The sequence below is a fragment of the Cupressus sempervirens genome, chromosome 3 (assembly GCF_028749045.1).
Source record: "Cupressus sempervirens isolate cs-2001-9-10 chromosome 3, ASM2874904v1, whole genome shotgun sequence".
In the NCBI taxonomy this organism is placed as follows: domain Eukaryota; kingdom Viridiplantae; phylum Streptophyta; class Pinopsida; order Cupressales; family Cupressaceae; genus Cupressus; species Cupressus sempervirens.
Window position 1 is genome coordinate 420,253,167 of NC_143120.1, and position 25,439 is coordinate 420,278,605.

Sequence of the window (25,439 nt, forward strand, 5' to 3'; positions counted from 1 at the left end):
ACTATGGTGCAATATGATTTTAATATTATTCTCGGTATAAGATTTCATAGAGATAAAGATATAATGGTTGAGTCCAGACAACAAAAAAGGGAGTGGATGTTGATATTTTTAGACAATTGAGTTATTACAAAAAGAATTGAGAATAATAGGAAAATTAGGGTGAGGAGTGACTCTCACCAAAACTACAAAGGCCAGAACGAGGAGGATCTCTATCTTTGAAACAACAACAATGTATAATCACAACTAGAATTACAAAATACAAAATAACATAAAAATAACAATGCCTACAACTATGCCAAACTTGGCCCCATAAATGAGCTCAAAAAAATTCTCAGAGGGTTACAAATAGGCCAACATGACCAAATAATAATTAACTAATTAATAAAAAAGGTGCCTAAATGATATTATTTTAAGTTATGAGCCATACAAAAATAAATTATAATTGAACTATTTAATTATTCTAGGGCCATTACACTTTCACAAAATTTTAAATTTCAATGGCTTTGCTCATTCAAATACATAAGAGGACAATAGTAAGGAATTCTTTAACAAACATCCCTTCTATCATTATAATCATTCCAATAATGATTGAATAATCATTTAATAATTGAAATTTAATGTTTTGATTTTTTTTTTGTACAAAATGGATATATAAGAAATGGGTACCCATTATTTTAAAGAAACAAGCACACATTTATGAAACAGATACCCATTTCTAATATTTTTTAATTTTAAATAAAGGAATTTTTCCTTATATTTTATGGTGGAGAACTCTTAATCAATCCAACTGGGGGTTCAGGCATGGAGATTGAACAATCCATATTCTTGTGCATGCAAAGGTGCACCGATCAATATAACATCACTTTTTTTTATAGAACATCGTCTCTCCTCTTTGGTTATTAGGTTGTAATAGGATTGGTAGGACCAATCATATTCTTCGTCCTCAAAAAATAATGAGTAAGTCACTAACCTCTCAAAAAAAATTCCTTTTCATCATTTTTTGAAGGCCTTCTTGAGTGAAATTTATTAATGAAAACCTATTAAACTTATTACTACATAGATTTCAAAATTGTAAATTTTTAGTGATATGATTAATTTTATTATTTTTTACATTTTTTGTTAATCAAAAGTGGTACATGAACCTTAAAATAGTGAGGTTCATTAAAATTTTAATACTTTTTTTATTTTTATATTTCTTGGAAAATAAATTTTATGACATCAATCTACACAAAATTTCCTTGAAGATAAAAAATCAATTTAAAAAATTATTAATTTTTCATCTATTTATGGTGGTTGTACACTAGAGGTTCCAAAAAAATACTTTACAATCAACTAAAAATTTATTTTAAAATTTATTCATAAAAAAGGAAAAAATATGTTTATCAATACTTGGTGCATTATGTATATTTTCCCAAAAGGATTAACAAAAATTCTTTTATTTAGTTCAAAATATGGTGGTTTTACACATGTCTAGTATGGTCCTAAAACAAGTATTGTGAAAAAGTGGTTTTTAATCATGTCTACTAAAAGCAATTTCTACACGGTGGGTATTGAAATAAATTACATATTTGATAAGTAAACTTTAAGCACTTCATTTTCCACTACAAAAAGCTTCTGAGATTCAATATTTACGTTCCTTGATTGTTGACACTAATTGACAATAGAATTTTGAAAACAAGGAGAAAAATTCCATTCACTTTTTGCACCCATCCCTATATCTTATACCTTGATTAGAAGACAAGGGGAGAGATAGAGAGAGGTAGAAATAGCGGGTATGGTAGGAGATATTTCATAAAAGAATGCAGTTAAGGGTGAGGGAGGGAGTAAATGCAAGGGGAGAGGAGAGAACTAGACAGAGAAGAAATAAATGGGTAAAAGTACATAGGTGTGTCACACTTTAGGCTAGCTTATCAACACAACTGACTATAATAATTTCTAACTAAAAACTATTTTTTTCATACATATAGTCTACCTAAGTTAGATATATTTCTCAACTTTTCTAATATTAAATGCATATTTCATATAATTTTGGATCTAATAATTGAAAACATAAAATTATTTTAGAAAAGTGATGTTTCAACAATTCCTACTCTTTTTATTAATATTTTTTAAAACATAAAAATATGTTTTATAGTTTTATAAATATCATTTTTAATAATTTAATTAATTTTTATACTTTACGTTTTATTTTATTGAAGTCAATCATCAGCAAAAAATATAGAGTTAATTATCTTGTCACATAAAAAGAGAAAAATTTATACTAATTTTTTGAAAAAAATATGTAGTAGAGGAAAGATTCTATAGCAAGAGGATATAATTTATTTATTTTTTGAATGAATAGTTGTATACAATTAACTATACCTTCATAAAATATTAACTTGAAACTCAATTTGGTAATAAAGTGATGAACAATGCATAAACAATTATCAAATAAAAAAACTCAAAATTGTCTCATGGCTTCCTAACCAAAAGGACTAATAAGGCTCTCAAATAAGCACACTAAATTGAAATTAAATAATCAAGGTGATTCTAAATGCAAAATTGAGTTAAAATATACTAATTAAACTATGAGACTCACAATTAGTCTAAAAAATTCAATAAGTGCAAGCAAAATGCCTATAGTAATGATGCTAATGATAATGGGTGCTTTGTTGGCATAACTGATGTACTGATGGTATGAAATGATTAGAGTTGTCATGATATAGATTTTGTTGCATGATGATTAGTTATTGTGCTATCATTGATTTCAAGTATTGACCTAGTGTTCCTAGCAAGTTGTTAAGTGTGAATATAATGAATGAGTTGTTCCACTGAGTATTAGTGGTTTCTATTCTTGTGGGAGATATAGGAGCATCTTTTTCAGTCAAATGTATGGCTACTACTCTTGATGAGAAAGTTTGAGTAAGTTATGATCAATTGAAGGTTAATAGTGCAATTGCTAGATCAGTTAGAGACTAGCCATAGGTGATTTTTTTTTATCAAATCTATGAAGAGTTAAGTAGATTGGTCACAAGAGTAAGCAAAACATGTTCATAAGATGTCGTAATTGTAGACACATAAATCTTATTACACACATGTGCAATTGCTAGAATATTTAGTGACTAGCCATAGGTGATTTTTTTTATCAAATCTATGAAGAGTTAAGTAGATTGGTCACAAGAGTAAGCAAAACATGGTCATAAGATGTCGTAATAGTAGACACATAAATCTGATTACACACATTCATGATTAAATTTAGTTCTCTCCTAAGATATTTAGCATTTAATTAGTTTATGTCACCGGCCCCTAGCTAAATAATCTAATTAATTGGCTATAGTCCAATTAATAAATCAACATGACAACCAATATTCTAATTATTAATTAAATCCCTCTTCCTCTAAAAATTAAATAATTTCATTAAAGCTATTTTATTTAGTTTCACAAAATCCCTTTTGATTAAATAATCCCCTTTAATCAACCTTAACCCTATCCTAGCCCTTAAATCAATCCTAGTCTCTAGGTTTAGACTTAACCAAAATCATTCACTCATATTAAGCTCGCATAATTAACTAATTAAACTTGGTTAGTTAAGTGAACCACTTTCATTCTTCTAGCATTCCTACTTGCATCCTAGTTATCCCCTAATCTAAATCTAATCATACCCTAATTATTTACACAACTCTAAATATGAGGATTGGGATATTCTAACCCACCCAAGTCAACCCTCATGTCAAATACTCCCACTCCCCCAACTAAATGCATTAAATGTCAACCTTGAATGCTCATACAACCCTCTTACACACTATAACCATTGCTTACACCTTTATCTCCTTCACATCCACCAAAATGGCCACATTATCTACAAATCATTTAACCCTCTCTCATGCACTCTCCTTGTGACACTTGTCACAAGGCCTTTGAGAAAGCACAATCCATGTGGCTCCCTTTCCTTGCATCTTTCCACTATTTCAATTTTTCTTCTTGACTGTATATTCCATCTTTTCTTTTCCTATAAATTAAAACCCTTTCTCCTTCACAAATGATCCACTTCATATGGATAGTTATAATTCTAGTTCGAAACCCTAAGAAACTATCAAATTACTATTTATGTTGATCTCTAAGCCTATGTTATCTATTAGTGTCCAAACACTTAGTCATTTATTAGGCAAGGATGAATAGTCATCACTACAACCGAGTCATTTAGTAAAGGATAACCATAACAAAGGACTTGTTTATTTTGCATAACATGTCGAATAAGTTAGTAATTGTTGAGAAACCTAGTTGAGACCAAGGATATATGTGTGAGCTAAGTTATTTTAGTAGAGATCAAGTAAATTGGGAACATAGCATTTTCTAATAAAATAGAGAAACACATGCATATAGAAGTCGAGTGTCAGTATGAATGTTAACAATGACTAAGTGTCAGCACATTCAGATGTCGAGAAGTTTAGTTTTATCATATGAGTTTGTAATTACACAAATAAATATGTAAACCATTTTGGTTGAATTCCATATGATATCTAATGTTTGTAGAGATAGTCAAGATAGAAATTACATGTCATCAAAGAAGGTAATGATCCCAAGGAGTGCAATTCAACCAATCATAAAATTAGATAGAAATGGCAAAAGATGATGAATTGTAAACCATTGATTGAGATATAGAACTTTCATTGAGAATCTATTTAAGGAGGATTTTAACCCTAGAATCATAGTATGAGTGTGTCTATGTGAGAATGTGTATGTTATGAGAAGAAGTGAACAAAGGAAAAAATAGAGCAAGGAAGGCTAAGTCTAGAATCAGTTCAGACAAGGTCAACCAAAGTAGTGAAGGACTAAAAGGAGATTGTATAGAGGAGATCCAAAATCATCTTGCAAAGAAAATTAAGGTTCAAGTATTGAATCAATTCTTAGCAAGATTGAATCAGGGAAAATCTCTTAACCGAGTGATCCTAATAGATCTATATAAACCTCCTAAAAGAGTCCTTACTTAATTGTAAGTGTAAAATCCTTTAATAGGGTAGGACTTAATATTCTTGAAGTTTGTAATAGGGCAGAGCCCTCAATGGGTACATCATAGACTATGATCAAAAATTGTAACACTAACAAGTTAACTTTGTTGTTGCAATAGTGAAAATTTGTGGGTTTCATCCCCATCCTAGTTTTACCTTCACATTGAAGTGCTTATGGGTTACCAAATTATTTGTGTTATGTGTTGAATCTTTCATGGATGTGATGTATTTCATTTATGTTTTAGCATTAGATTTTTATTGTTAGATCTAAGATATGAGATGAATTAGGTGTGAATTCAATAATTTGGTTTTATTGAGTTAAAGTCTAAGATCATGATTCACCCCACAACCCCCCCCCAGTATCTTGTTTCCCAATAATCCTCCCAACTATTGGTATCAAAGAATAGTTCTCTTGAAGAAGCCTAACATCTCAAGAGGATCAAGTTATGTAGATGGAGGAATACATGTTTGGAAAAATCATTGAGAATCAGATGATTGGAATCCATATCATATTACAACAACTTGAAGGTAATAGAAGAGTTAAGAAAATTATTGATAAAAAAGAAAGAGATATCGATTCAGCAAAATGATACTCAATACAATGAAGTTGACACAGAAGGACTACTTGAAAATGGAAATATAGGTGTCAATAGTAAAGCAGTAATAGAACTACTAGAAAAGAATAGTGCTCTAAACAAAGAAGTAAAAGACCTCAAGATTGAATAGGAAACTCAATCAGTATTACTATGTGAAGTAATAGAAAAAAAGAAGAAATCTAAAGTAGAAAAAGCCATGACTAAAGAAGACAAAAGATAGATGGTAATCATACTTAAAGAAAGATCATTTGAAGTACAAAAGCTCACAAAAAATTAATTGGACATGATAAATCAATTAGTAATTACTAATCACAAAGCAAACAAAAACGGTTTGGAGATCACAAACCTAAGGTCACAAACTAAGCAATTGATAAGTGAGTTAAGACATGAAAAGGAACTTATGGAAAGAATGAACAAATTAAATGAAGTTTTCAAAAATTTTGAAGAATCGATGACATCACATAGAAAAAAAGACAACTCTAGATTGGGATATAACAAGCACTTTTCATCTATTGAAGAAGGAGAATCAATAAAGAATGGAGAATAAAGGAATGCTAAATCCAAATATATCATCATGTGTTAAACTTGGACACACAACAAACATTTGTAAAAGTAAGAATGGTATGCAAACTTCTAAACCTAAGTCTAATATTAATTGTTCTAAATGTTAGAAGGTAGGGTATCAAGAACGTGAATGCAGATCAAAGAAAAATGAGTCATTCAAAGGACACTATTATAATTGTCAAAAATGTGGACATAGAGCTCATGAGTGTAGATTCAATAAAAAGTCCAACTAGATACCTAATAAAAAAACACATGCATCAAGGAAATTTAATTCCTATAATTGGGATTACAATACATGGTAAAATTATCATTGATGTGGAGAGTATGGTCACATCCCAGAGAATTGCATCAAGAAACATTTTAGAAGAAATTATAAGAAGTGATTGAATGGAGAAATGGTATATTTCAACTGTCTCAAAGTTGGACATATCAGTAGAAACTGTAGAACCATAGCACTATCACCAAATAATTGAAATGAAAAAGTTGAGGGAAAGAAAACATGGATATAAATAGTGAGAGTTGGAAGCAGTGGAGTAGATAAAGAATAGATCACCCAATCCTATGGATCAAGTGATCACACCAAATCCAACTAAATAAAGAAGGTATATAGGAATTGTATATTCAATGACATATTTTAAATTAGTTCCTAATATAGATGTACAAAAAGTTAATATCTATATAAGTAAAGATGTATTAAGAAAATATCCAAAGAAGGGAATAAGAAAATCATCTACTACATAAAGTATCAAGCATCAATGGTACAGTTTATATTGATCGAGCTTTGTAGTACAGACCGAGTGATCAACAAAATTGATGTATTGGTCAAATGAACTAGTGTTGACTGAGTAAGGAAACTTTGACTGAGCAAGTATGGAGACCAAGATAGTTGTCATAAACCAACCAAGTACAAGAACATTTATTGCAAACCTAGAATAGAAAATTGAAGGTATATATCAAATTTGTGCATACATTTTTAGTCACCAAGTGATTTCAGAGCTCTCAAGTGATTTAAAGGTGATTTAAGGAGATGAAACAAGCAAATCACAATGGATCATTGACAAAAAAAATTTACATCAATAAGTGTTACTTTTGGTGCCAAGTAAATTATTTTTAGAAGATATTGTAGAAGAATTTATTTTTCGAAACCTTGGTTATAATGGTATCAACAAGTGAAATGTTGAATGATAGTAACACACATATTGTGAGGAATGACCAATGTGAGGAATGACCAGTATCTCCAACCAAACTTCAGGGGTAGTGTAATTACTGAAAATATTAAAGATGATATTGGCGCTCTATTGTTAATACCACACAAATTTTTAGCTATTTAGGGTGTGAGATCCTACTACCAATGCAAAATAGGAGAGATCGGAGACTTAAAAATAGGAGAAGCTTATGAGAAGTTGTGTAGCATTGGAGTCCTAAAAGATGAGAACAAATTAGTTATTAAGAAAGGGCTTACTTGTGTCCTAGGATTCCCTAAGGTTTTCAAGTTAGAAAGGATAAAGGTTGTGCTAAGTCCCATCCATGATATGAAGGTATGGTTAGAAGGTGGACCTATCAAGATCAACAATGTTATAATATGTCAAGCAACTGGCTACCCTACCTTGGATCGACCCAAAAGCATGAGGAGTGCAACTAAGAATTAAATTGAGAAGCTAACCAAAGTAAAGTGGAATGATAGAGAAATGTCAATTGATGGGATAGAAGATCATATAATTGAATTTTTTGTTCATGTGATTGCACACAAATTCTACCAATCCATCCATCTGAACGTGTCATGCATTGCAATGGATTTGGGGTATAAAATTATAAAGAAGGGTCATACTTATGACCTTGTTGAGCTGCAACTACAACAATTATTAGAAAACCTAGAGTTAATCAAGAAGCAAATAATTCATCATGTAAATTCGGATCTTTTCTGGTATGTATATTTTTCTATGTACAGAATTCATTTCCTATGATTGGCCAAGTAGCATGGGATAGGAACAGACTTTCCATAGAGAAGTTGAACAATATGATTAATAACTTAGGAGAAAAATTTGAAGCTATAACGAATAATCATTTAGAGGAATTCAAAAATAAGATGAAAAATAGAATGAGAATATGTAAGTTGGTCATTGATAATTACTATGATGATGTATGTTTTGTAGTAAATAAAGATTTCATGCATGTACAGGTGGTAATACCGAGAATTACATGGTTAAGGCCTATGCCTTATGAAGTGAATTTTGATGAGGTCACAACAATAGTGAATGCACTTTTGGTAGAGGATGTTGATGTGAATGTCAAGAAATCCAGCACATATGAAATAATAATGGCAGAGTTAAATAAAGAATCCAACACTCCTAAGGCCAAGAAGAAAAGAAAGAGAAAGATTGGTGATGACAAGAAGAATGAAGAAGGGGAAGGTTCAGAACATTTTGTTGAGGCCAAGGAAGGAAAAGGAAATGAATTGGATATTGTCAAGCCCAAGGCAACAAAATAGGAAAAGGTAATAATTGTTGATCCTAAAGTTAAAGTTGATCTTAGTAGAGAGGTGAAGAAAGTTGTCATACCTTAGAAGCCCAAAGTAAAAATCATAAAAAGATCAAAGACAACCCACCCCCCAACTATGAAAGAAAAATTTAGTCCATCAAAGAAGATATCAGCTAGCTCACAACAAAAGAGTATACAAGAGAAGCCGAGGAGAAATCTAATTGTTGAACAAGAGGAGGAACATGATGAAGAGACTGAGTTAGATGAACTAAGAAAATTGTAAATTTTAAAGAAGCTCCCTCCAATGACTATAGATTAGGTATGTGAAAGGGTTAGAGAATCAAGAAATTTTGTAGGATATAAAGATATTAGTTATGATCCTTTGAATAATGATGATCAAGTCAAACTTGAAGAAGTAATGATAGATATGATGACCAAGTTTAGATGTACACCCTTAGAATTGGGCAATGGATTCCCAGTAGGTTTGTACAAATGGATTGATGCCAAATGGAAATGGGCATTATCCATAGAGAAACTACATTGGCACAAGCTATGCTAGATTTGGGGCTGACACATATGTCTATAGCCCTTAAAGATTTAGTAAATAAGTTTATGCCAAGAGATAGGGCATAGAAAATTTTGAAGAATAAAGCTCATGATGTTGAGCGGGATAGCATCAAGGTATGGAAAGAAGTATTTAGAGTGATTACTCCAATAGTTGAGCCTAAATAAGCAAGAGATGTAATTGAATTTGAGGATCCATACAAGGAAGAGGTTGCAAAATTAACTGAAGAGATCAAGCAACTAGTGCATCAATGTAAACAACTGGAGGTTGTTACAATCAAAGATGTATCTAGCACACCTCCACATAACCCTAATGTGCTCACTAAGGAAGATATGTAGAAACTCATGCCAAACACAAATATACCTTGTACAAATCAATGTTTGTTACAAGTGGTAGATTATCCAAAGATTGAGATTGCAAAGGCTGAAGAAGCAAAGGTTACATTAGTAGCAAAGGATACAAGTGCCAAGCAATAGGGAAAGGCAATAATTGTGTTCACACAATTAAATTGTATGCATATTCCTCAAAAAAAAAGGAAAGAAGGGGATAAAATCATAGGGATGGAAGTAGAATAGGTAACATCAAAGGAACAAGAGGCTTTCCTAGTTCTTATATAGCTTCTGAGTGTAAAGCCTATAGTATCATTGGAGAGAAAACCTGAATAGCAGGTGACACTTACTCAAGGGAGGAAGCAATAGGCAATGAGATCAAGTGAGAAGCAAAAACAATTGCAACTATCACTACCTAGTGATACAACTCCTAGAACTCAAGTTTTTACTCAAACAGATGAATTGAATGATGAGTTTTTAGTTCTAGATGAGGTAATCACTTTACCCATGTATGACTTGAATAATTTGACACTTGAACAAATGTAGGAACTACAAACCTTGTTGATCTATAAGGAAAAATAAGAATAGCTAAGGAGAGAGAAAAATAAGAAATGGGTACTACACACTATTAGAGACATTTTTGTGGATGCATTTAGAATAACTGGCATAGATGGGCAACATCTAATTTTGGATCAATTAGTACATATAGTTGATAAAGTCTAGATAGAGGATGTAGAGACCAATGAAAAACTCATGTAGTGGTCTAAAAGTATAATTGAATATAAAGTTTTGGCGAAAGTCTCTTAGGAACTTGTACCTAGACAAGCAGAGCTTTCCAAATTAGTCACACAATTAGAAATAATTTTGAAGACCATTCATTCATTATATATCAAGCTTATTGATATTGAATGTTTTACATTGGAAAATCAATATTCCATTGATTTATTGCATTTAGATATATGAGGGAAAGTGCAATTTCATTGGGGGAAGAATGCAAGTTCAAGCTCCCTCCCATATAATAAGTTGACAATTGGTCAACAAAGGTTAGTTGAGCTAATGACTGGGGATGGTGAAATTAAAAAAAAATTGATATTAACCCAATTGCAATTTTTACCCAACTTAGAAATATTTCAAAAAGAGGTATCTATTGAATACAATATTTTGAAGATACCCATTTTGCACATGTTGAAGGCTTTATTGATCTAGCTGCCAAGCTAGAAATACAGTTTCAAGTTTTGGAGACAATAAAGGAACAATGGAATAAAGGCTATGCAAACATTCTGGCAAGCCATGAGATAATTTTTTATAAGCATCATCTAGCCCCAATAGCCTCAAGCCATAAGTGACATAAACAAGGGGATATAAGAAAGGAAACAAGGGGGAAATAAGCAATGAGTAGACTAAGGAGGAAATAAAAGAAAAAGTCAAAGACATCATATGATCAGATTTTACATATTTAGATTATAGTCTCAAGGGGAGTATTCATTTTTGAATGCAATGACTATTCATGAAAAACTATTTTTGCCACTAATTCCAAAGGTGGAGATTATTGATCTCTAATCTTGTGTTGTCTTTAGTGTCCAAGCACTTAGTCGTTTACTAAGAAAGGATGAACTGTCATCACTATAACCGAGTCATCTAGTAAAGGTTGAGAATAACAAAAGACTTTTTTATTTTGCATAACATGTCAAGCAAGTTAGTAATTATCAAGCACCCCAGTTGAGCCGAGTATATATATGTGAGCCAAGTTATTTTGGTAGAGATCGAGTAAATTGGGAAGACATTATTTGCTAAGAAAAAAGAGAAGCACATGCATATAGAAGCTGAGTGCTAGTATGAATGTTAATGATGACCGAGTGTTAGCACATTCAGATGTTGAGCAATTTAGTTTTGTCATATGATTTTGTAATTGCATAAAAAAATATGTAAAATATTTTGGCTAACTTCCATATGAGTTTTAATGTTTGTAGAGATAGTCAAGATAGATATTACATGTCATAATAGAAACTAATGATCAGGGGACATGCAATTCAACCAATCAGATAGAAATGACAAAAGATGATGAATTGTAAACCGTCAATTAAAATCTAGAACTTTCATAGAGCATATAGTTAAGGAGGATTCTAACCCTATAATCATAGTATCAATATGTGTATGTGAGCATCTGTGTGTGATGAGAAGAAGAAAACAAAGGACATAATAGAGCAATGAAAGATAAGTCTAGAATTAGTTCTGACAAGGACAATCAAAGTAGTAAAGGATTGAAAGGAGATATCAGATTGAGAGATCAATAACAGAGATTGTACAAAGGAGATTCAAAATCAATTTGTAGAGAAAACTAAGGATCAAGTACTAAATCAATTCTTAGCAAGATTGAATCAGGGAAAATCTCTTAACCAAGTGATTCTAACAGGTCTATATAAACCTCCTACTAGAGTCCTTACTTAATTGTAAGTATAAAATGCTAGAATACTTTAGAATAATTGAGAGGGGGGGTGAATTAGTTATCCAAGGTCTAGATGTATAAATAAAACTTTTCACAGCTTAGTGAACCCATAAAACATTATTCATCATGCATGCATCCATAAGATTATGTAAACACTTAAAACTTGTAGGTTACTGTCAAATCAACTTGTAGAAATGTAAACATGAAATATAACAGATTCATCAACACACTTAACACAATGATTTATATGGAAACTGAATTTGGGAAAAACCACAAGGAACATGCTACCGTTTTTTCACTCTTCTAAAGTGATGCCCTATGAAAGGCCAACCCTATTAAAGGTTAAAATACACACTATTAAATATAACCCTATTAAAGGATTTCAATCACCCTATTAGGAGTGAGCCTTGTTAGAGGACTTTAGACCATTAACTTGGAATGTCACCCGGTTAAAGGATTTACAAATGAAAATTAGGTCAACCTTAATCCAAATGATTTACCCTAGATTGATATAATTATTACCAAAAAGTAATAGTAATCCTTGATCTAATAACAACTTACAACTCCATTTTCAAATTACAAATCATTGTTTTAGTCCTCCATTCTGCTAGGCTTTCATACATTGGAGCTCTGATAGCTTGTTCACCCTTCTTGCTTAACATGCCATTGCAGACTCTCCTCGTAGGTCACTAGATCTCCTTGTCTTCCTTAGGTTCTCGCACATGAAAAACTTGCTTCATGACCAGCCATTCGTATAAATAGGAAATTAAGATATTTTGTCGCTCATTCTCCATCGTCCATTTTAGGGTTAAGATGGATTAGGTAGGATACAATGAATCTAACCCACATTTCATATCTCTTCTAGAAACTTCTCCTTCAATCCTCTTTGAATTCACCTAAAATAGGTTTACCTTGAATTTTATGCCACCAACTCATCAACCTTATCTTCTACTTGGTTCACAAAATCCAAGAAAATAAACTTATCAACTTCGATCCATTGAATTCATGATCTTTTAAATAATGCAGCAACTTAGCATTATCTAGCTTCTAATGCTTCACACATACTACGTTTCTCAGCATCCACTATGAAATTACATGGCACAAACTAAAATTTATTGGTGTAGAACATCAACTAAACTTTACTCAAGATCCACTGTTCACTTGGCATACACTAGAATAAGCATTTACTCAGCTCCAACTAATTTTTTGCTCGGCTTGCACTAACTTTGCTCAACACCTACTATCCACTCGGTCAAGCTTGGAAAACTAACTTTTTCTAACTTTTTCTTCTAAACTTTCTTAGTGTAACTAGCCCTTATAACCTTAAGTAGATTATCAATACATCATGGCATCACTGTCTTAATCAATTCTTGTACTCCTTTACATAATCATAACTCAACCTTTCCTCTAGGTGATATTGTTACATCTTTTGATCAAATCCTCTTCATCAATCAAATAAGTGATAGTACTTAAATCTTATAAGTAATTATCTTACCAACAAACAATAGGTTTGACATCAGTGACAAAACAATGATTAAAACATATACTCTCTCTCTCTCTTTTCAATATATTATCAACATAAAATCCTTTAATAGGGTAGGACTTAATAGTCTTGTTCAACTTTTAATGGGAAGACCCCTTAGTGTAGATCATAGATTATGATCAAACATTGTAATACTAATAGGTTAACTTTATTGCTACAACAGTGAAGATTTGTGGGTTTCATCCCCACCCCAGTTTTACCTTCACATTGAAGTGTTTCTAGGTTACCAAATCATTTGTGTTGTGTGTTGAATCTTCCATGGATGTGATGTATGTCATTTATGTTTCAGCATTACATTTTTATTGTTAGATCTAATATATGGAATGAATTAGGTGCAAATTCAATCATTTGGTTTTATTGAGTTAAAGTTTAAGATCTTGATTCAAACCCCACCCCCCCCCCCCCCCCTCAATATCTTGTTTCCCAATAATCCTCCCAATATATTATGCCCATTTTTATCCACAACTCTATTATTTGAATCATCTTCCATCCTCAATAGTTGAATCAACCCCATCCTTTGAAGCTTGAACATTTATCTATTGAGAATGCATACCTCTTCATCGAACAAAATCACCTACAACTTGGAATCATTTCAAGGAGTGATATTTGCAATTTGGTTCTCTTTTTAGGTATAATCATATATGTGGCTAAAAACTCTTCTTTTGAATGCTTTTTTTACCACTGTATCCATTTAAATGGTACTATTTTATACCTTATATTTTGGCATGCCCATTGGAACCCACAATAATGGTTGTTTTTTCATCAATTTCACTACTTTATCTTGTAAAACTAACAAAATATTAAGGTTTTTTGTTTTTTTAAGTGTTTTGAAATTTTTTTGAGTGTTTGAAGGTTAGGAAGCTAAAGAAGAGGCATGGGAGACATCATTCTAATTGATGGATTTTACACATTCTCAAAGACAAGTATACTATCTTCAAATGGAAGCAACCATCATTTAGGACCTTTTAGCACCCATCCTCTAGTGATATTATGGACCATGGATGGGTTCATGCTCAATCATATATTTTTCCTATTTTGACCCATATCTTCCCTTTTCATAAATGTAGTTTATGAGACCTTAGTGATGGCTCCCTATAGGTGAACCCTTGAATAGGTCAATCTAGTTTTACCTTTTCCTTGAGGATTTTTAATCTTGGGGCTAATTTTGTCTCAGGGTTGTAAATTGTAAAATGGGTGACCTCATCAACTTTATTTGTTTTCTTTCATAAAAACTAGTATAAAAGGAAGCTTAAGAACCTCATTTTGAAATCAAGGATGAATTACAAGATATCAAGGTAACCAAAAAATTTGAAGAATTCAAGCAGGAGTATTTTCGTCAAGCATTCAAGACATTCAAAAATTCAAAGATCCTTTGTGAGAATTTCCTCTTCAAGAGCTAGCATTTTGTTGTCCATCAAGGGAGGAGATCTTCATTATGCATTCATTAACTTCTTCATTGGTGCACATTTACATCCATGGCTCCATGATGTTTTTTTGGTAGATCCATTGCATTTGTTGATATTTCCTTTATCCTTCATTGCAAATTCAACATCTACAACATACAAGCATTACACATACTTATTAAGAAGGATTTCTACAAGAAAGGTGAATATTTACATTTGTCTTGATTTACTTTACATATTTACATTTCAACTTTAATATTGATTCCTCAATTTAAGCCTTGACCAAGGAAAGCCCTCATCCATACAAAACAAAAAAAAACAAGTCTTATTGTGTGTAGAAGAAGGATAGCTAAATTGTGACCATGGATCTGGAAAACATTCACCTAAACATTTTCAAAGAAGTTGGGTTGACTTTACTAATGTATCCCAAAAACATGATTACTTTTTCCTAAAGTGTACAAACATATTACCACCAAGTCAACATTTTCCTAAGGCCTTGAGAAAAATATATTATTCTAATTTTTTTATTGTGATCATGAATCCACAATCAGGTGTTTCGTTACATATTCAAATCTATAATTTTTAGAGAAAAAGGCATATTCCTCTACACATTTCAAGGTGATTACTTTATTATTCATTTCAATTTTTAGTCTAAAATTATTTTCATTTGGTTGATTGCATACACACCTAGATCTATCTTACTCCTCACATTAAATCAATTAACTCAATTACACATTTACATTTGCATGTCTTTAATCAAACTTTACATTGCATGAAAGTGGACTTTCTTGAATACTTCCTTGATATAATTTGGGTTTTTTCAATGGCATCCCTTTATCGCTTTGGTTTTTCCTAAGATAACTTCAATTATATTCAGATTTATGTTTGGAAACCCCTCTTACTCTTCTATTGAATGTTAGTGTGGAAATGGCTAGTTAATTGATTCACCTCACATAGTTTTTATTACTCAATTCATTAGCCTCTTTCATTTTTTTATTAAATATTTTGGTGAACCTAACTCATGACACTTTCTTGGTGTTATATTTTTATTTGCATTGTTTTTTTACCTTCTTTTGGTGAACCCAATGCATCCCCACTTTTTTATTTTGGAGTTAGATCTCTTTATCTCCCTTATTTTATTGTCCTTTTCTTATTGGAGTTAAATTGTTAATTTGCATTGGTTGTTTACCTTCATGTAGTGAACCCAACACAACTCTTCACCTTAACTTTGGAGTTATATTTGGCTATATTTGTGTGGTTATATTTTTTATGTTTTTTAGATGCCATTATAGTTTCCTTTTATGATCTCCTCTTTTTCCATCCTCTACCATTCATGTTAGGAGAATTTGTATACTTGTGGGCTCTTTTGATTATGATTCCTCTTTTATTCCTAGGACCCATGATGATACTAGTATTTTTCCTTAATATTTCAGTCCTATAATGGAGGTAAAATATTCTCACTCATCCCATGATGAAGATGAATCCTTAAGAGTTCCTCCTTCCCAAGTTGATAAGCCCTCTCATGAGTTTGATAAATTGGAAAATTGGCTTATGTAAGAGAACCAGAACATAATAGTGTTCCTTCTATTGAGTCTATTAATCATATTATTACTCATGATGATAATAACATTTCTATTTTGTGTGGTATATCTCACCTTGCTAACACTCATGCTAAGCATTTGACAGAACGTGTTCAAGAGAAAGGATACATTCCTTCAATAATTGTTGAACCTTACATTCCTATTTCCTCTACTATTCTTAGCATTCATACTTATGCACCACCTCTCATGAAAAATTCTACACAAGTATCTAATTCTTTAATTGTTGGTCTTCCTAACCCTTCACTCAATGCAAGTGTTCCTCCTACTTCCATACCTTCTTCATTACCCTCATTTAATATTGTCCATTTTGCATATTTCAATCCTCTTCTCATTCCTTCCAACCCTCCACCAAAATCTTTGAATTTTCCTTCTACTTCTAACAAGTTTTCTAGTACATCCAATATGTTTATGCCCACAATTGCATCTTCTAATCCTACCATTAGTAGCTTGGTTCAAACTTTCACCTCTTTACAATAATAAGTGGCTCAATCCAATCAATCTAAGTACAAAGTTCCTACATGTGATATTGCTAATCCCCTTTCCTTAGACATCCTTCATGTTGTTATCTTGTGATATGTTGAGACACCTCATCTTGAGACTTACATATAATGGTAAGGGTGATTGTTGTTATGTTGCAAGTTGATTTTCATGGTATTTACTTTTTATTGTAATTTGGTAATAACTAAATAAATGATTATTGACAACTAATTTTTATTACTAATAGTTGGTAATAATAGAAATAGTGAATTGATAGTTTGATGGAAAATAGTTGTAAGTGTTAATCAAGAAGTTGAATGTGACTACTGAGTGGTTTCTTTTGATGTTAATAAAGTTTTATTGGTACTAAAGTATTTGAAGGAACTGTAGGATAACTGAAGATAACTAATTCACACCCCCCTCCTCTCAGTTGTCTAACAAGGTTATCTATTCTTATAAATCCAATTTGATGTGATGGCCCGGTCTTGTCCAAATTGGTATAAAAATGAGATCAGGATCTTTGGGATGAATCCTTCTTTTCCAACTTGAGATTTTTTTTACCAAACTTAGACGATGTCTAGATTTGTTGCAAGTGGCCCAATTTTGGAAAAAAAAAATTTAAGTTTTGAGATTTTTGAATATGTTTAAATTGATTTGGAACAAGCACTTAATGGGTACTCAAAAATATATTTGTTTCCGAGTAAAAAGTTTGGGAAGTACCCTCTATTTTGGGTTCTTGGTTTAAAAGTGTTATTAAAATAATTTTCAATGTGCTACAAGAATTATTGAATGCGCTAAAATACTTTTCAACTATACCAAAAAAGATATTGAATACATTGAAACAGTTTAAAAGTACTAAAAAATGTCCATGCACTATAGGAAATTTTTAATGTGTTGTAATCCAATGTTTTGAAGTGTCAGCTAATAGTTTTCTTGACATTTTGATATGATTTTTTATAATTTTGGCTTAAAAATTTAAAAAAATATGATGAATTTTTTAAGCCATTGTAAATGATCAAGCACAAAAATCACAAAAATCTTTGTTTTTCCATTTCACCAACTAGATCCTTAAACAAAAATTGTAAATTTTTTTCATGGGTCTTGAACAAAACAAACACATCATTTGCATGCCTTATGTCAAATTAGATTTTAAACATGGCTCTAATAGGAAAGTAACTTTTTGAATTGAGATTTAGTCAATAATCCATTCAAAGTTACTTGTTTTTTCCTCTCTTACAAGAGCTTTCGACCAACACTAAGGAGATTTTGTGCATTCCATTAGGAATAATAGAGGAAAGTTATTATAAGAAATTTTATATTGCACCATATTAAGGATTTAAACATTTCATTTTAGAGTGAGTTGGTCAACCATGACTAAGGTAGTTTTGTATCTCACTTACAGTCGATTCTTGCATGACTATGTTAAAGTCCTTGGAATACATGCATTTCTATGGATCTAGTTTAATCTATCATGTTCATGAAAGATTTGAAATGAAGAAGATAATAGGTTAGGGAATTTGATCACCCTAAAGGGTGATAGCATATCCCTACTATCTCAACTTCTAACCATGATTAACAATGTAAATTCAAAATCCTCTAACTATGTGGAATTAGGGTATGTTGGGGGTTTTGATTACCTCAAAGAGGTAAGGGCATATCCCTAATACCTTTTGTTCACAAACAAACAAGATTCTTTTAAAGTGTGTTTATTCATCCAAAGCACTTTATCATATGACATCCACATGTTTAGCAACTTTATCACCTTGAGAAAGGTGAGAGTGTATCCCTGATGCTTTGTTAAAGATTCAAAAGTATTTTTATTACTATGCTATGTTTTCAAACAAAATCCATATGTTAAGAAAATGAAATCTTGTTTAGGATCTTTCCTCAATTTGATGCTAGAATAGGCTAGGTAAATTTTTATTTTTATTTGTATTTATGCTTACCTCAACAATAGCTCATGCTCCTTAGAATCTCCTTCCATAAATGTTAGTCAACACATTCCAAGAAAAGTTGTGTAAATCAAATATGAAAATACAACTTTGCAAGAAACCTTGAGAACTTAAGAGTAAAAATCCAATTCAAAGAAGGATATTTAGACTTGTATGCTTTAATATGACCCTGAGAGAGTGACAATAAGTTGCTTATTCTTCTAAAAAGTCCTCTAACAAATCAGCATCAAAAATATTTTGTGCATAGCTTGCTAATTACTTCATGTTGTTCTCTTTATATTGCCCTCACATCTTAAATTTTGTCTTTTGAACCTTCTCAAGACTTGTCATGTGCAAATAAAATAAAATTTGACATCAAATTTGAAAAAAATTATAAAATAAATCATAATTTACCTAGAAGTTCTACTAGAAATTCAGATCTATTGTAAATAATTGTAAATGCACTAAAAAGAAAATCAAATGAGCTATAAGGAAACTTGAACTCGTTAAAAGATAGGAGAAAGTGTGCTAAAATATTTTTAGATCAATTAATTTTATAAACAAAGAAGACAAGAAAATAGAATATTCTCCAAATGCATTGGAGAAAATTGTACATGTATTATGAAGTTCTTGTTAAGCATTCTAAAGAAATGCAGATGCACTATAGAATAATGCATAAGCATCGTAGGAAAACTCAGATGCACCAAAGGACTGTGTAAACATGTTGTCAGGCCTACAAATGTTAATTTTCCTACAAATAATGATACAAAAATTCACTTTAAAGATAAAATTATGTCATATTTGACGCCTAGGGCCTTACAGTGGGTGTCATTTTGTATATAATTAAATGTATCTTCATGAAACATTTAGACTCAATTTGATAATAAAATGATGAACAATGCATTAAAAATTATCAAATCAAAACACTCAAAGCCATCTCATGGATACCTAACTAAATATGCTCTCAATTCAACATATTAGTGACAACTAGTAGAATGGAAACTCAATGATAAACATGATTTTGAATACAAAATTGAGCTAAAATTCACTAAGTAAAATATAAATTTCACAATTACTCTAAAGAATTCAATGCAAGCAAAATGCCTATAGTAATGATGCTAATGCTAATGGATTATTTGTCATAGAAATGCTTAGTATTTATAAATTTTCCCTAGGGTTAGGGATAGGGTCAAGGTTAAGTCAATTAATCATGGTTGAATAAATTTATTTAAATACTTTCAAATGAGATGATAACCATTTTAAATGAGTTGTCAAGATTGTAAAGCCAATTTAAATAGTTTAGATTGAAAAGATTTTGGTGATCCATGTGAGCAATGTCCTCAATTCCCTTTGCTCGATCCAATTTGTCCTGAGTGGTTGGTGAGAGAAATTAGGATTTATTAATTGATTAAATTAATTCATTCTAGCCAAGTGCACCCATGGAATGGGTTGGAATTGATATTTAATTAATTGAGTGAATTATGTAATTAATTAAAGCCTATTACATAATTACTTAATTCATTCGATTCCTTTTATTTTAATAATCAATAAATCTTTATTTTTCTCATAATGATTTAATATTCAATTTTTTTGATCACTTTTATTTTATGTCCTTGATTTGATTGAAATTGATTTAATCCTTATTGATTTCATTATTCTGCCAATTTTTGAGTGTCTACAACAGTTAAGACAAAAGATGGCATCAAATGGAAAGAGGTGCATTTCAATATACATTAAGTTTTTAATATTATATGTAATCTATATATTAATAAAAATAGTGAAATATGTATTCATGCACTAAAGTTTTAAATTATTTATACATGCAAAAAATGAATAAAAACAAAATTGCTAAATAAAAGTTGACAAACAATGTAACTCTAATTTTAGCATTTTATTAGTCATTAAATTTTAGTTTTTTTTAAATTAAAATTTATATTTCTATATTTATTTATTTTTAATAAATCCAAATATAAACTACATTAAAAATCAAACATCTCATTAGTTTACATCATTTAAAAATTCTCAACATATATCTGACATTTTAGCGATTCAAACTAAAAACTTGAATTTGTGTTGGCCATTTCTAGTGTGACAAAGCTTTATAATTTTACCTAACTAGGTGAAAAATCTTGAAGGGGGAAGGAGGGAGAGAGAGAGAGAGAGAGAGAGAGAGAGAGAGAGAGAGAGAGAGAGAGAGAGAGAGAGAGAGAGAGGTGGGTAATGAGACATGAATCTGGAGAGGAAGGGAAAGTGTGAGAGGGAAAGGTTATGACATAAACATTGGAGACAAGGGTGTAACAAGGGGGAGATAGAGAGGGAGGAAGAAGTCTATAAAGGTAACCAATGAATATGAAATGATAAAGAGAGATAGAGGAGTATGAAGAGATGAAGAGAGAGGCATACATCGAGGGAGTAAGAGACTAAGAGGGAGACAAGATAGAGAGGAATACATATAAGATACCTAGAGTAGAAGAGAGAGGTGACATGGGATTTAAAGGAGGAAGCAGAGACATAGAGAAATAAAGGAAGAAAGTAAAGCAGGGGGTGAGAGATAGAGAGGAAGAGGATAAGAATATGAGAGATGAAATTATAATGAGATAAAGGAGTGAGATAGAATGGAGATAGGGGTAGAAATGGAGAGTGTGAGATGTAGGGAAGAAAGAGATAGAGAGGTGAGGAGAGAAAGAAGAGGTGAAGAGAGTTCACAAAGGGTTTTCCTAGGTAGGGTGGAAGGAGAGATATATGGACAAGGAGAGAAAATAATAATAAAATGTGAATAATAGAGAGTGGATAATGGAGATAGAAACATGAGTAAGAAAGGATGAGAAGACAAGGAAGAAAGGGAGAGAAAGGTAGAAAAATACCTAGAGAGAGAGAGAGAGAGAGAGAGAGAGAGAGAGAGAGAGAGAGAGAGAGAAAATAGGGGGGAGTGTATGTTGGTTCCTAAATTAACGGCTTTTAAGATCCTAAGAGCATATCAAATTCTATTATTGGGTTCCACAAGTGATTTAGTGAATAGAAAAGACTCAACCACAAGGCTTGATGTCTTATACGTTTTAGGATCTACTATGCCTATTTGGGTGTACCTTTATCACTGGAAAATTTTTATTTCTCGAAGATTAACTAGTTATATTTAAGAAGATTAAATATTTCATGAAAATTTGTTTTTTTTTATGTAATCTTAGTCTTACCAATTATCTTTTAGCTCAATTCATTTCAAGTTGGCAAGAAATTTTAAAATAATATTTTTTCGATCTAAGTCCTACTCCTAGAGCATGAATAGAAAATGTAAATGAGTATAATAGTTAAGAAATTATCTCCTAGAGTTTGAATAATTGGTGTCTTTCTTTTGCTGATAAATCGAGTCAAAAATGATGTATGTGTCTAATTACTAGCTATAACTCATTTTTTTTGTTACTTAAATGTTTATAAATTGGATAAATGTGCAAGGTAGTTCAAATTATCAGATTCTTCTCAACCGAAATAAGATTCTCAAATCACATACTTATTTGAATGAGTTCATTTCTAACTTGTAGAAACCAATCAAATAAACTATAAAATGTAAACTTATTTCGATAAACTAGAAATATATTAATTTAAATGGTTAGAAAACTATTAGATTGGAGATAACTAGATAATAAATTATCAATAATTTCTACATAATAATTGAAACCAATACTAGATTATACATTTATTTTGTTCAAAAAATTATTTTATTGTATACAAGCTTCTAGCCATTATGTTCTAACTACCCATTTTCCTAAAATATGAAAAGATGTAACTTTTCATTACATCTTGCATTACAAAATATTTTGACTTGACTATATATAAAGGTCAAACATAACATTATGAAACTTCTAGGAATATAATAAAAAAATGTTTAAATATCTTCATATATTAATAGGGATTCGTGACTATAATAAGTCAAGAAAGCTTCTATTCATGTTAAGTGATGTTTGAATTATATTATTCAACACCTTTTGACTTCTAAAATATACGCATATTTGGAACATTAATCATTTGAAACAAAATACTTATAACTCCATTAATTAATTACATAATCTTCAATCAAAACATATTATTGCAACTCTTCCACATAATTTATATGTTCTTTCCACCTAGTATCAAGGTTGGTCTTAGTCTCTATCACAAACATGTTATACCCTGCATCGAAAGATATGATTTTGTCTAGAAAATAGTTAAAATTTTACACATCCATCTTACCTTTATCCTACACCAATGTGATATCTTAGTCATAATCTTTTCAAAAATTTCTATCCAATTCTGAAAATCCTTTATCTTGTTCTTCTTGTCCACTATCTATGGGATTGTCCAAACTTTGAATAAGAGGAAGAATTTATTCTTTGTTTGAATATTTTATTCTTGTGCAATTGTATACTAATATTTGTTAATGATTCTCTTCACCATTTTCTTTGTAGGATGCAATGTTGGTGAGGCATTTGAATAATTCCTCAAGATTTTGCAAAACTTTCTCAAAGTATGATATGTGGCTTGCATTTATCATACAATGGTTCTAAAAGTGTGATATTTAACCTATTCGTCATCTCTAACTAAATTACTATACAAGTTATAGACATCATTAATTTTATCAGTCACACATTTCAGCCTATGGTTATTAATATCTTCAAAAAATGAGACAATCTTCATCCTTGCATTTCCATTAGTTGCCTTAGAAAGTCCCTCTCATTCTTCCATTTTACTAGATCAAACATTTATGATAGCCTTGATTTCTTCTTTGTAATCATTTCCTTAGGGATATCCTTCCTAGCAAAAACTTAGCAAAAAATCATTTCATTATTTGGAGGTATTGGTGACTCTTCTAAAAATAGAATTATTTGTAGCCTTCCATTCTCATGATACAATATATAAATCTCTTCATTCATATTTATTTGATTTATTTGATGTTGTGTCACTTCCTCTTCCAACTTCTTTAGTTGTGTATGCATAGACATTGCAAAGAATAGTATCATGGTGGCTAATTGTAAGGCAGTAGTATCTTTCAAAGTCATGATCACAATATGTCCTCTCATCTCTTAGGCAGTAATATCTTTCAAGATCATGATCACAACATATCCTCTCATCTCATGACATTAAGACATTTAATTTATTTATAATTTATGTTTCACCCAAACTAAAAATATATTAATTTTAAGGTTATGTTGAGATCCTGCAAATCCTTGATAGAATATAGTAAAGAGTTGTTCTAATTTATTAATTAATTAAATAAATAAAATTATGCCCAAATCTCAGATGAGTAATATATTAATTTCTATTGAAAATTTCCTAACTTTATCAGAAATAACATTTATTTCATCATTTTTTAAGTAATTGAGAGCTATCCCTACAATCTCAAGTTCTCTCTATAATCTCATCATATTGGGACTCATCGAAACCCCTATTGTTTATCTACAAATTTTTATCCAACTCTATCAACTTCAACTTTATCTAAATTCTTTGACTTCTGAAAGTTAATGAAGTTGTCATTTTCTATGAACCTCGAGAAGGAACATTTTAGCATTGATGGTCTCTACCCTGAGGAGAACTCATTACATATTAATCATGTTTTATGGTGCTTTAGGTACCTCCTCTTCTTGGTGGTGTAGTACAAGAACTTTTTTTTATCATAATCTTTTAGCCCTCTAAACATACTAGACACTTCATTTATTTTCCCAGATCCATTTGATATATCTTGAATTTAAATTGGGGTTTGATCATCTATTATTTTCTTCTTGGAAGGTGTTTACAATGGAGAAGGTGAAGATTCTAGTATTGAAATTACATAAGAAGGTGGTTATGTCATCACAATTCCCTTAGGCATTCTGACTTTTTGTTTTCCTAGTCTAATTTCAATTTCTTCCTACATTGCATTAATTTTGCATATATCTTCTCTAACTTTTTAACCATCAGATTGATCCTTTCTATTAGATTATTTATTTAAATTGCATAATGTCCTTGGAAAGAGGGATTCCAATCCCTTGTATGTCTCTCCCTTTTCATCAAAAAAAAATCAATTTCTTCTTTTTATGTATTACCTCTAGAATATCCTCACAATTTCTAATAACATATTCATTGTAATTAACATCATGATACAAAATAGTCTTGATTTCCCTTATTATGTGGTTTTTCTAACCCTCAATGTCAAAAGATGTTTTGATTGAATATTACAAATAGTATATCCTCAAATGCTCCAAGACTATTTCCAAGAGTCATACTCAATCATATGTGGTAGAAAGTTCCTTTTTTTCTTCCTTTACATTAGATTATCCTCCATCCACATCATCTTCCACATAAAATCTATAAAATCCAATCTTGGTAATGCATCTTGTGCGAAAAGAGAAGGGACTTGTGGGTGCCCATATATATTTATGATAGTAAGAAATCATTGAAATTATGATTGTGATCTTTCTCAAGCCTATGTGTTTAGGTGGTAATCAAGTTAATTATTCTCTAGCAATCTATTATACCATCTATTACATGACATTTTAATTAGTAACCTT